The sequence below is a fragment of the Salarias fasciatus genome, chromosome 16, assembly GCF_902148845.1.
Source record: "Salarias fasciatus chromosome 16, fSalaFa1.1, whole genome shotgun sequence".
Taxonomy (NCBI): domain Eukaryota; kingdom Metazoa; phylum Chordata; class Actinopteri; order Blenniiformes; family Blenniidae; genus Salarias; species Salarias fasciatus.
The window spans coordinates 12,280,484-12,290,727 of record NC_043760.1 but is presented as its reverse complement, the minus strand read 5'-3'; the positions used below and the strand labels follow the sequence as shown (position 1 = coordinate 12,290,727).

The window sequence follows — 10,244 nt, the reverse complement described above, 5'->3', positions numbered from 1 at the left end:
ATGTATCTTGAGTGTAAGATGTGCTACTTAGCTAATATGTGGTTTTGTGGTTTTGTAGAAAGAAAAAGATTGATGCAGAATACAAATTGCAATCAAAAGCATCTCAACACAAAATATTTGCAGTAACACTTTCTCCAGGACAAAACACAACTCATCCAGCGTCCTGCCAAAATCCTGCACACACCATTTCTCACAATCGACAAGCTACACCGCCTGGGCTTCACCCCAACCAGCACTGCTACTGGCAATTATGTACCCGCATTTTGGCTTTGCAAGCACACCCAAACCTCTGGGTCAAAGGTCACGAGCAGGTTCTCAAAAATACTCGGACTCAGCATCCCTGTCTACCCACAATCCCAACAACGCTGAGGCGTCCTGGCATCCACAGAGCTCTCACAAACTAGAATATTCGCTTCAGTTGCCGTTATCTATTTCGCCTCCTGTCGTGTTTTCAGCTCTTTTGTTGTCACTGTTGGAAAAAAAAGACACTCGTCGTGATCAGGGAATCGTGATGAGATGAAAACGAGAAACTGAAGCATCAAAAAAAAGAAAAAAATTGGAAAGCTGATTGCTGAGTTCAAAAAATTTCATTTGAATTGCCAATAACAGACAAAACCTGCATAAAAATACAAGGAATTTCATGTAACAAACGCAATTTATCAAGAAACGTGGAACTGAAGCATGTTGTGTCAGTCTCATGAAGCACCAGCAGAGGGCAGCGAGCGCCTTGAAAAAGAGAGGAAGGGAGATTAAAACTGATGTGTGTGTGTGTGTGTGTGTGTGTGTGTGTGTGTGTGTGTGTACTGTACATAACTGGATTCACTCTCAAGCGATAATGAATGGCTTTCTCTTCCCACAGACTCTCCTGTCCTGTCCTCTCCTCCCCTCAGAGTCTGTGAAACATCCCAGCAGCAGCACAACAGTAAGAAACACTCACAGCACATCTGCACCCATGAAGCACTCAGTGATTTCAGGATATGCATTTTAACAGCATGCAAAGTGCTTTCGGACACTTCTTAAAAGTTGCATTTCCCCCTCCCAAACAGATCCTTTGAATCCAGTCGCCACAGTTAATTTGATCTTCTGCTGACCAGTCGCAGCAAAGTAAGTACATCCAAACACATGCACTTAAATTCCTTTTATCCCCACAGCCCAGGTTTCACGGATGTCTGCAATGTGCTTGCATTCATGGGAAACTTCAGTGAGCAGCAGCTTCTGTGAAAGCAAAATGCAAATGCAAATGCAGAGCCTTTCGGGTATTAACAGTCATGTTTATCAACCATACAAGGCTTAAATAGACATTTCTACAGGCTAATCACAATTTACAATAAATGAAAGTGTACAATCTAAAGTGTCAAACAGGAAAAACATGTTTTGTTTTTTTTTTTTTGCATATGTGTGTGTTTTGTGTATTATAAAAGCGATTCCCACCCAGAATCTTCCAATCTGCTCCATTTATCCGGAGCCTCGTTCCAGTGTGTGTGCTTTAACTTAATTAACTGAATCCACTTTAATCATTTTATTCTGCTGAATGCTGCCATATTACATTAGGGAATGTATTTATACACATCATCTCATAATTATTTCTGGAGATGAGTAAAGTTGATGTTTGCAGCTGAATGTGTTCGGACCCCTCTTTAAAAGCTGCCAATTATAAGTTGAATCACTTCAACAGCAATAATAATTCAGCTGTGAATGGTACTTACAGTGTATGTCTGTATTTTCAGCACTTTCAGCCACATTCACGCCACAGCGAGGGCAACTTATTACCCTGTGAAGAAATGTGTGTAGCTGTGGGGTCCGTCTACTGAATTAAGTTTGTCTCTAGTCTTTTCATAAATATGAAAATAGGAAAATCAGTGAGAACTCAGCCAGTGATAATTGTACATTTGCAATGAGAATATTTAAGGATATTATTAATAGTGTCAGGGCACATATACAACACAATGCTTCAAGCAAAAACAGGTCATTTTTGGCAGTTTCTTTCAGAAAAAATGTGTTTATATGTAATGTTTTGAAAATGACGTCTGTTTAAAAGCTGAAAACGATGAAGTTAGCATGTTGGGCCACAAGTTAGTTGTTTTGATTTTTGCAATAATGTGTAAATTAATGCACACATGTGCTGAGAAAATGTACTGTAAACATTAACAACGGTGATTACACAGACATGACCAACTTCCAGGACAATATGGACAGGAGCTCATGACTCCGGTGTCAGCCATTATTTTTATTGTTCATTTACTCGTGCCTATGCAGAAGAACTATTTACTGTGACTATGGTGCGCATGTGCAGTCCTACAATTTATGAAAAGTTTCTTTTCCCCCCGTGTTTCGATGTAGACAAAAACTGGGATTTCCCTAAGTTTCCATGGAGATGGAGCATTTTACCCCGCTTCCACAGCAATGGAGTCAGAGCGTTGTCAAAAAGTTCCACCTTGGAAATTGTTCTCAAAAAGTTGAGTTTTCAGTGGATAGTTTAAATTGGCAGTGTCGGGAATTGAACCAGGAACCGTGGGTATGGAAGAAAGCCCTCTTCACTGCCTGAGCCTCGGATCTTTGTCCATGTCTTCAGGACAGTAAGAGTAAACAACACGACGGTTGAAATTGGATTTTTAGCGCTTTGAAGTGAGCGAAGAAGCTTTGATTGACGGCAGAAATGAAAGAAAGCTGTCTGGCTTCTTCATATATTTCTACCAATGTTGCTTAACTGCTGGAGATACAGACTGGTCAGCCAATACGTTCATGAATGCTTATACATGGAAGAACGGCATCAGCGCTGTTCCAGTGACCATTAAACAATCATAAACACTTCAGCAAAGCACTTTTATTACATAAAGTGATAAATCAGTATCTTTCCTTGCACTGTATTTACTCAAACAAATTGCATTAAGTCTATTCCTTCTACCCACATTGCTGAGATGTGAGTGCTGTGCAGCACATTTCATTATCAGCAGCAGTGTTACTGGTGTGGCTGGGTGGGAGACTGACCTTGGAAGAATCCCACAATAATGATGATAAACTGAGGCAGGCGGATCTGCCCTGATTACCACCGGCCTCAATATCATTAGCACTCACACTCACACAGTACTCATCCTCCAAGGAAGACTACTTTAGGTTCGGTCTCTTTTTTTTTAATTGATTCCAGATGACCTTTTAGTGGATTTATGGTTTGATTTGTTTCTAAACTTGAACATAAGTATGTAAGTCAACTAATGTGACATTTCTAATTGTTGTGAGCTCCAACATGACTGACAGTTGCCAATGTTTTCAAAACAGTTTTAAGCCCAGTTTTCATTACATTTTTAAGTGAAAACGGAAAAGTTCCATTGCACTTTGAGTGTTCGTGGACATGACATCAGTGCATGGAGCCATGAAAACACTTGGAGTTTTCTAAATAGACTGAAAAGGCAGCACACGATGTGTCTTTCATTTAGAATGCAAATGGAAAAGGAACCTAATGACTCAAATTTCTTATTTTTGAGGTTTTCTTTGTAATTATTAATGTTTCCTAAGTCATCCAGTACGCTGTGTCTTTGACTACATGTTCAGTCAAGGAAATCCAACAATCAAATCACAATACATTCACGTTTCTGCCCCTGTCTCCTGTTTAGATCTATCGACCGGCACTTCCACTTACCCGATTCCACTGGAAGGCTGATAGCCACGGGTCACATGACCTGGAAGAAAAAAACAAGAAGACTTTTGGGATCCCTCTTCGGTCAGACACACCTTATTGTTATTTCTTGCACACACTGTGAGTAACATGAGTGATGGGCTGCTGGATGCTGATTGTCAGTGCAGACAGAGGCCTGGTCGGCTTCAAAAAAGAATCGATCTTTAGCACAGATAAAGGCTTCACCCAGAATACTGACCTTCGCATTGACGACGCACGCTTCAGTACATTTTTTAAAGATATTTCTAAAGACTTAGAATTTTGAGGAAATAAATTATTAAACTGTTCGTAGTAGGAGATGGCAACACAGGTAGATCTTTAAAGCGTGTTTATTTTCTATGCTGTAGTGTCCTCTGCTGCAAGCATTGCTAATCTGCCTTCTCGTCTCGACTCAGCATGGGCTGGCTATCAACCTGAGGGGAAGTCCAAAGGCTGATGAACTGATCTGCGTGAGACCAACATTGCTCTGGAGTCCTATATGTCCTGGGAACACAACGCCCAGCACAAACCTGGTGAGTAACCAGGCTTTTTTAAACTGATGAGTTTGATGCCTTCAGTTCACTTTAGGGAAATGTTGGAACACATATTGGTTGATGAAGGTTGTGTGACTGACACGTCAACATGTTATATTTCAGTCTTGTGGTTTTATTTGAGGCGGAGTGAGATTTTAAGCCCATCTTTTGAGAATCAAACCGTCCGCAGCCACCACTGGTCTGTTTTTGTATCTCTACAATATCCGTGCATCTCTGCAAGGCTTACTCTCAAACCCCCCCCCCCCCCCCCTTCCTTTCTCCTCAGTTTAAATAAGTTCTGGCTATCACTGCAATCCAGGGAGAGCCAGAGAGCTGTACTCATAAATAATCCATCCATTCATTCAGACTAAGGTCGCAAATAATGATTAATTTGATTTGAATTCCATGGCAACACATGGCCGTGAGACTTAGCTCTTCAATTCCATTTTCACCACAGCAGGCCCGCTCTTGAACTGGACCCACTGCTTTGTGCTTGCATCCCTGCAACAAGCAGGGAGGTCAAAGTTCAAGTTCAGGCGATGTACGTAGTGAAGACCATCAGGAGTGTAACGGAGAGCGTTTAGTGTCGGGTTTCTTTGAGTATGTTGGTCCTTTTACAAGATGAATCCAATCTAATCTAAACTGTAATCGCTGTTGAAATGACACGGAATGTACACTCACAAGCCGCCGTGTGAGGTGAAAACCAATCAATTTGGTCTTTTGAAAAAGTGGTATCGGTGCATCCCTGCTACTGATTAGAAAATAATTTTATTTCAAGGAATTCCTCAAAAAAAAGCTGGTGATGGAGGACAAAGAATATTACAATTCTGAGAATATGCCGAGTGTTTCTGCTGAATCAGCTCAAGCAGCGTCTCTGATAAAATTATCCTGTCAGATGACAAACAGCTGTCTACTGCAGCGGCTCCTGGAATTCACCAGCTTTACAACTCCTCCAGTGCGTCGCGTGCGGATCGACACCTGTAACTACAGAGAGCAGCTCAGACGGAGCATGCAACCTATTTAGTTCGATTTCACGCTGTCCTCCCTCCATGTGTCTGCGATTCAAGTACTTGATCCTATTCACAAAAGTCTTCAGATCAAAAAAAAAAAAATCCAACTGTTAGAAAGGTGACACCAGTCAAGTAGCTGAAAACTACATGAAGGATCTTCAGTATCACCACCTGTCAGTGGAACAGGTGCCGCTGCTCTTCGTTCAGTCGGGTCTATTCACTGCTGAACTCTGGAGTGTGAGGAAGAAATCCTTCAGGCAGATTTTAGCCTGTGTCACTATCACACCCTCTGCCATCTTACCGGGAGCCGGGAGTCACCGAAGGCTCCACTGACAGGTTTGAAAATATCACATCAACGTCAGGGAACATTAAGTTCAGAGAAAGCCGTGAGGAAAGACAAAAAAACAAAACAAAACACATGCACGCTTCTTCTATGCCTAGTTTATCCAATCCGGGTCCTGATTGACCAAAGTGCTGTCCACATACAGTAAATACAGTCACAGTGACAGTGGATGTGGTTGATCTTCTAGTGAGACACATTGATGATCATCTTCATGATAATAGTACAACTATTGTACAACGTTTGCTTTGCTCATGATCACGTCTACTTGGAGAGATGCAACGTGGTTCCACCTCTAGCAGATGGAGTTAGAATGTATCGCCACTAAAAGGTGCTGTTGTTTGTTTTTGTAATGACAATCCACTCACATGTGCCCAGAACAATACAGTCAGAATGGCAGGTACACAGACACAGAACACGGAGCGGGAGTCATGACACTCTGGAGTCGCCACAGCTCTCGTTGTTCATCTCCTTGTGAACGATTTATTACAGATGTTTAGCACCAAAGCAGAGTTTCAGAAGTGTTGCGTTTTGCCCGGTTTCCACCTGGAGTGAGTCAGACTTTTTTTTATGAAGTTCCACCTTTAAAATCTTAAAATCTTCATCAAAAACTTGTGTTTTCAGTGGCTCCTGGAAGCCCTCCTTCATGACATTTCCACATACCGAAACTTTTTTCACTTGACAAAACTTAAAGGATAAGTACGGTTTTAAACAGCTTTCACGTTGTTTATAAAATGAAGTAGAACAATATACTCACCCAGAAGACTTTTCTGATCTGAACAGTGCTTCGGGAGAAATTTAGATCCAAAATCAAGCGGCGGACATCCGTATACGGCTAGCAGACGGGGCATCGGTAACGCCGCTCCTAAAATGGCTTTAATCGTCCAAAAGCTCATTAGTTTCACCAATATTTCATCTTAGGAAATATAGAACTAATATCAAAAATGTATTTTTTTAAAACCAAATATATATTTAAAAAAAAACATTTAGACAAATATAAAGCATAAAACAAGCAGCCCACAACCTTCAACTCAGTGAATGTTGAACTGTAATTTTGTAGATATGGTTTTAATAAAGCTTCTTTGTTTTTGAAATACCAGAGAGCTGCAACCTCAATTTTTGTAATGGCAGTTCCACTTTTTTGTTTTTAAACATATTTGGAGGCATTAAGAACTTTGGCTTAGAATGAATAACTCACGTTAGAATAAGTGAAAAATTGACCTTGTTTTATTACGGAGCCACTTCAAGTCCAGTGACCAGCTGATTCACCAACTTTAACTATAAAAGACACGAGACAGGAGACCCTCTGTCCTCCACCCTGCATGGATAAACTTAGGCCCTGTTTGCACATCAGTATTTTTATTCCTTTTTGGCATCCACACAGCGGTCACTGAAAACATTTCTAAAATGCATTTTCACTATCATGTCTATTTACAATATTAATGTTTAGAACGCATTGTTCTCTGCATGTGTGTGTGTGTGCGTGTGTGTGTGCGAGTGTGGTTTCATAATAAAAACAACCAACAGCACCGACTAGTGGTCATATATGAAAACTACATCTTTACAGCATAGCTGCTGTTTCCTTGGCATCGTTTTCAAAACACTGCAGTGTAAACGCAAAACTTTTTAAAACAAAAATGCAAACATTTAGGGTTTTTTTCACTTGAAACTTTGTCTTGTAACGAGAGCTTTAGATATTGTTCGTTTTGAGCAGCAGAGTCCAGATTGTCTCGTTGGTTTCTGCTGTGCAACCCTGAAAAGGCGTGGTGCCGTGCTGGAGGCTGGGGGCGACAGAGAAACCTGGCCAACGTAACGGACTCGCACCTCGTTTCCCACCTGCCAGTGTTGACGAGCACGCCTGAACGCACCATTAAACAGAGCACAAGGGAGCAAGCTCGCATCTTGTTGTCAAGGATGCACCCTTTGTGGCTTCGGCGGCCGCACAAAGGAAAGCAGAATATTTCTGCAGTCACTGGTGAAACATTCGGGATACAAGGACCTTGCTGCTTGTAATGACACATTCGGCCTTGGAATGTAGAGTCTGAAAGGATCCGCCCTTGAATGACAACTGCTGTTTTTTTTCCCTTGCCGTGTCCATGTGAATCTAATATTAAGTGAATTAACTCTGCAGGGATCAAAGGCGCAACAACAACCAACCAGAGAGAGCCACTTAGTTAAATGTATGGTTGTGTGGAGAATGTGGGGCGTGTATGTGCAGAGAACGGAGGGTGTTTTATCCCCGAATGGGTTTTTGTGATCGGCAAAACTCATGAACACTATTTCCACGTGTCAGTCTAGACATCGAAGCTGTAAAGACAAATTCTTTAGGGGAAACAGTGACAATTCCAAAGAAGAACAGAAGTGTCCAAACGTAAGTCTGGATGATGTTCATTTTAAATTGGTCCGCAGGAGACACTAAAAACACAGTGGAATATGAGGCACGCATGACACTTGACTGATTTTTAACACTTGAATATGATAGCACAGATCGTCAACCGCTTTGAAACTTATGAAAGGCCAAATGTTGTGGTCTCTGGTGACCATTTTTTTTCAGAATATGCCCTGACAGCTCTGATCTAGCGTCTTATAAACAAGAATAATCAAAAGAGAAAAGTTACTGCTGGTGACCAAACAAGGCAGAAGTAAAGAAATACAGGACAGAAAGTGAGCACAGATGCTTTTTTGTGAAATTCTTCACCTCTTTTGAGGTGACATTTTTCTGGAACTGACTATTAAAACAAGGACAGGTTCGCCATCATTTGGAATCCTCTCTAATCAATAGCTGTCTGTAAACATGTTTGAATTGAGTATATCTGTTTCGGACGTTTTGTGTGAGAAAAGTTTCCTTTTTCTTCCCCAAGTTGTTCAACAGCCCTGAGCCTTAATCGCCAGATTTCTCGTTTCATAATTCAATTCAGTTTTTATTTATATAGCACCAATAACAAAGCAGTTACTTCAGGGCACTTTTACAGAGAAAAAACTGTTGCTAACTATTCCTCATGAGCAAGCGCAGGTGACAATGGGAGAAAAAAAAAAAACCTCACATTCACAAGCAAAAAACCTCTGCCTAACTTCTTTCTCTTCGAGGAGATTTTCTGCTGTTCTGGTTTCAGTGAGGAGATAGCAAGACCGTCGTGACGCAGGTTAGTTTTACCCTACTGATGATGTGACAATTTCAACTCTAAAGCCACCAAGTCCCAGGAGATTACAGACTGTTAATCATGCATGTGCAAAAGAACTATTTACTACGATCCAGGTGCACATTCGCAGTAGTATCATGTCAGAAAAGTTGAGTTTCGCCCGTTTGCACGCAGATGGACTTGGGGCAGTTTTAAAAAGTTCCATCTTGGGAGCCGTTTAAAAAAAAAAAAAAAAAAATCACCTTTCAAGTTCTGTTGTCGAGTAAACAGACACCAAAAACGGAACTAAAGTTTCCCATTTTCACTTGAAATGTCATGTAAACACGGCCTGAACCATCTGATAGACATCAGTCCTTTAACCCTTGCTATTTTCTGCAGATTTGGTCAGCTCTGGAGACATGCCAGTTCTGTACCTGGAATTTTCTACTCTGCTGTTACAATGAATTCAGCATTCAGTACACTATTGGACATTATTGGACTAAACCAGACGCCTGAGCTGGGTGGCTTTCGGAGGATTTCATATTTCAGCTAAATAGTTTTCAAGAGTAAATCAAAAAGAATGTTGTGTAATGCTAGCACTCAGATGATTCTCCAATTTGCAGTCAATATTGTGCATAAGTAGAACGATTTACTAACTAAAAACAGTAGAACAGCAAATCCGAGTCGCATCATTAAATTTCAAGGTGTTGTCCTGCAGCTGCTCAGCATCCAGGTAAGGCAGCAGATTCATTCTGTTTGTATTCAAATCATTCAGCCACGCTGGTCCGTGCCTGTGAATACACATGTACATGTGATTTCAGCACTTTAATAAGACAAAGGGCTCACACAGTGATCCCCTCAACAGAGGACTGGTGGGGACTGATAGGAGTAAATCAGCACATACTGGCTCGCTTTCATAACCCTGCGGGGGGAACAGGGCAGCATGTCATGCACACAGATGAAGCAGACCCGGGGCTTTAATACAGCTGTGCACATGTGGATTGGGCAACATCTTTTACAAAAAATTGTACATGAATGCAGTCATTAGAACACACAGTCTCATTTATATGACAAGATTTCAAGTGAAGACACAAAATTTTTGCATTTTCGTTTCAGAAAAGTTCTGCGTGTAGATGGCAACGTTTTAAAAACGGAGGCCGCCGTTGTTGTTGCGCAGAAGTGTTGAATGAGTTGAACATTTCGCCTTGGGAGCCATTTTCAAAAAGATGTCCATTGTGGTCTAAATTTACCTACAACATGCAACCAAAGTTTTGCATTTTCACTTGAAAATGTTGTAAGTTGGGGCCGTACTCATTCTATTGCGCTCATATCAGTCAAGTGGAAGTTCATCCTTGATGTACACACACTATATTGATCTGTTTGAGTTGATTAATAATGTTAAAAGTCCAGTATTGACAACAGGAGGCAACTCAGTTTTCAAGAGTGAATCAGAACTTATTTGCTTTTGAAAGATGTGAATTATGAATAAAGAAGTAACTAAACAGCTGAGATGGTGACACACCTCCTGTACGATGGATGCAGCACAACGCTACAGCTACCAGGGAATCGCATTTCGACAGGCAATAGTTT

General features: G+C 41.1%; 1 protein-coding gene across 2 annotated transcripts in view; it reads left to right on the top strand.

Moving 5' to 3' along the window:
• Nucleotides 1-1,046: 1,046 nt before the first annotated feature.
• The window catches only part of pcbp3 (poly(rC) binding protein 3), a 54,691-nt gene continuing 45,493 nt past the window's right edge, over nucleotides 1,047-10,244 (top strand). For both annotated transcript variants that reach the window (XM_030111463.1, XM_030111462.1), the window contains exons 1-3: nucleotides 1,047-1,104; nucleotides 3,612-3,718; nucleotides 4,069-4,185. The gene's annotated coding sequence lies outside the window, so the exon portion shown is untranslated. The remainder of the gene's footprint in view (nucleotides 1,105-3,611; nucleotides 3,719-4,068; nucleotides 4,186-10,244) is intronic.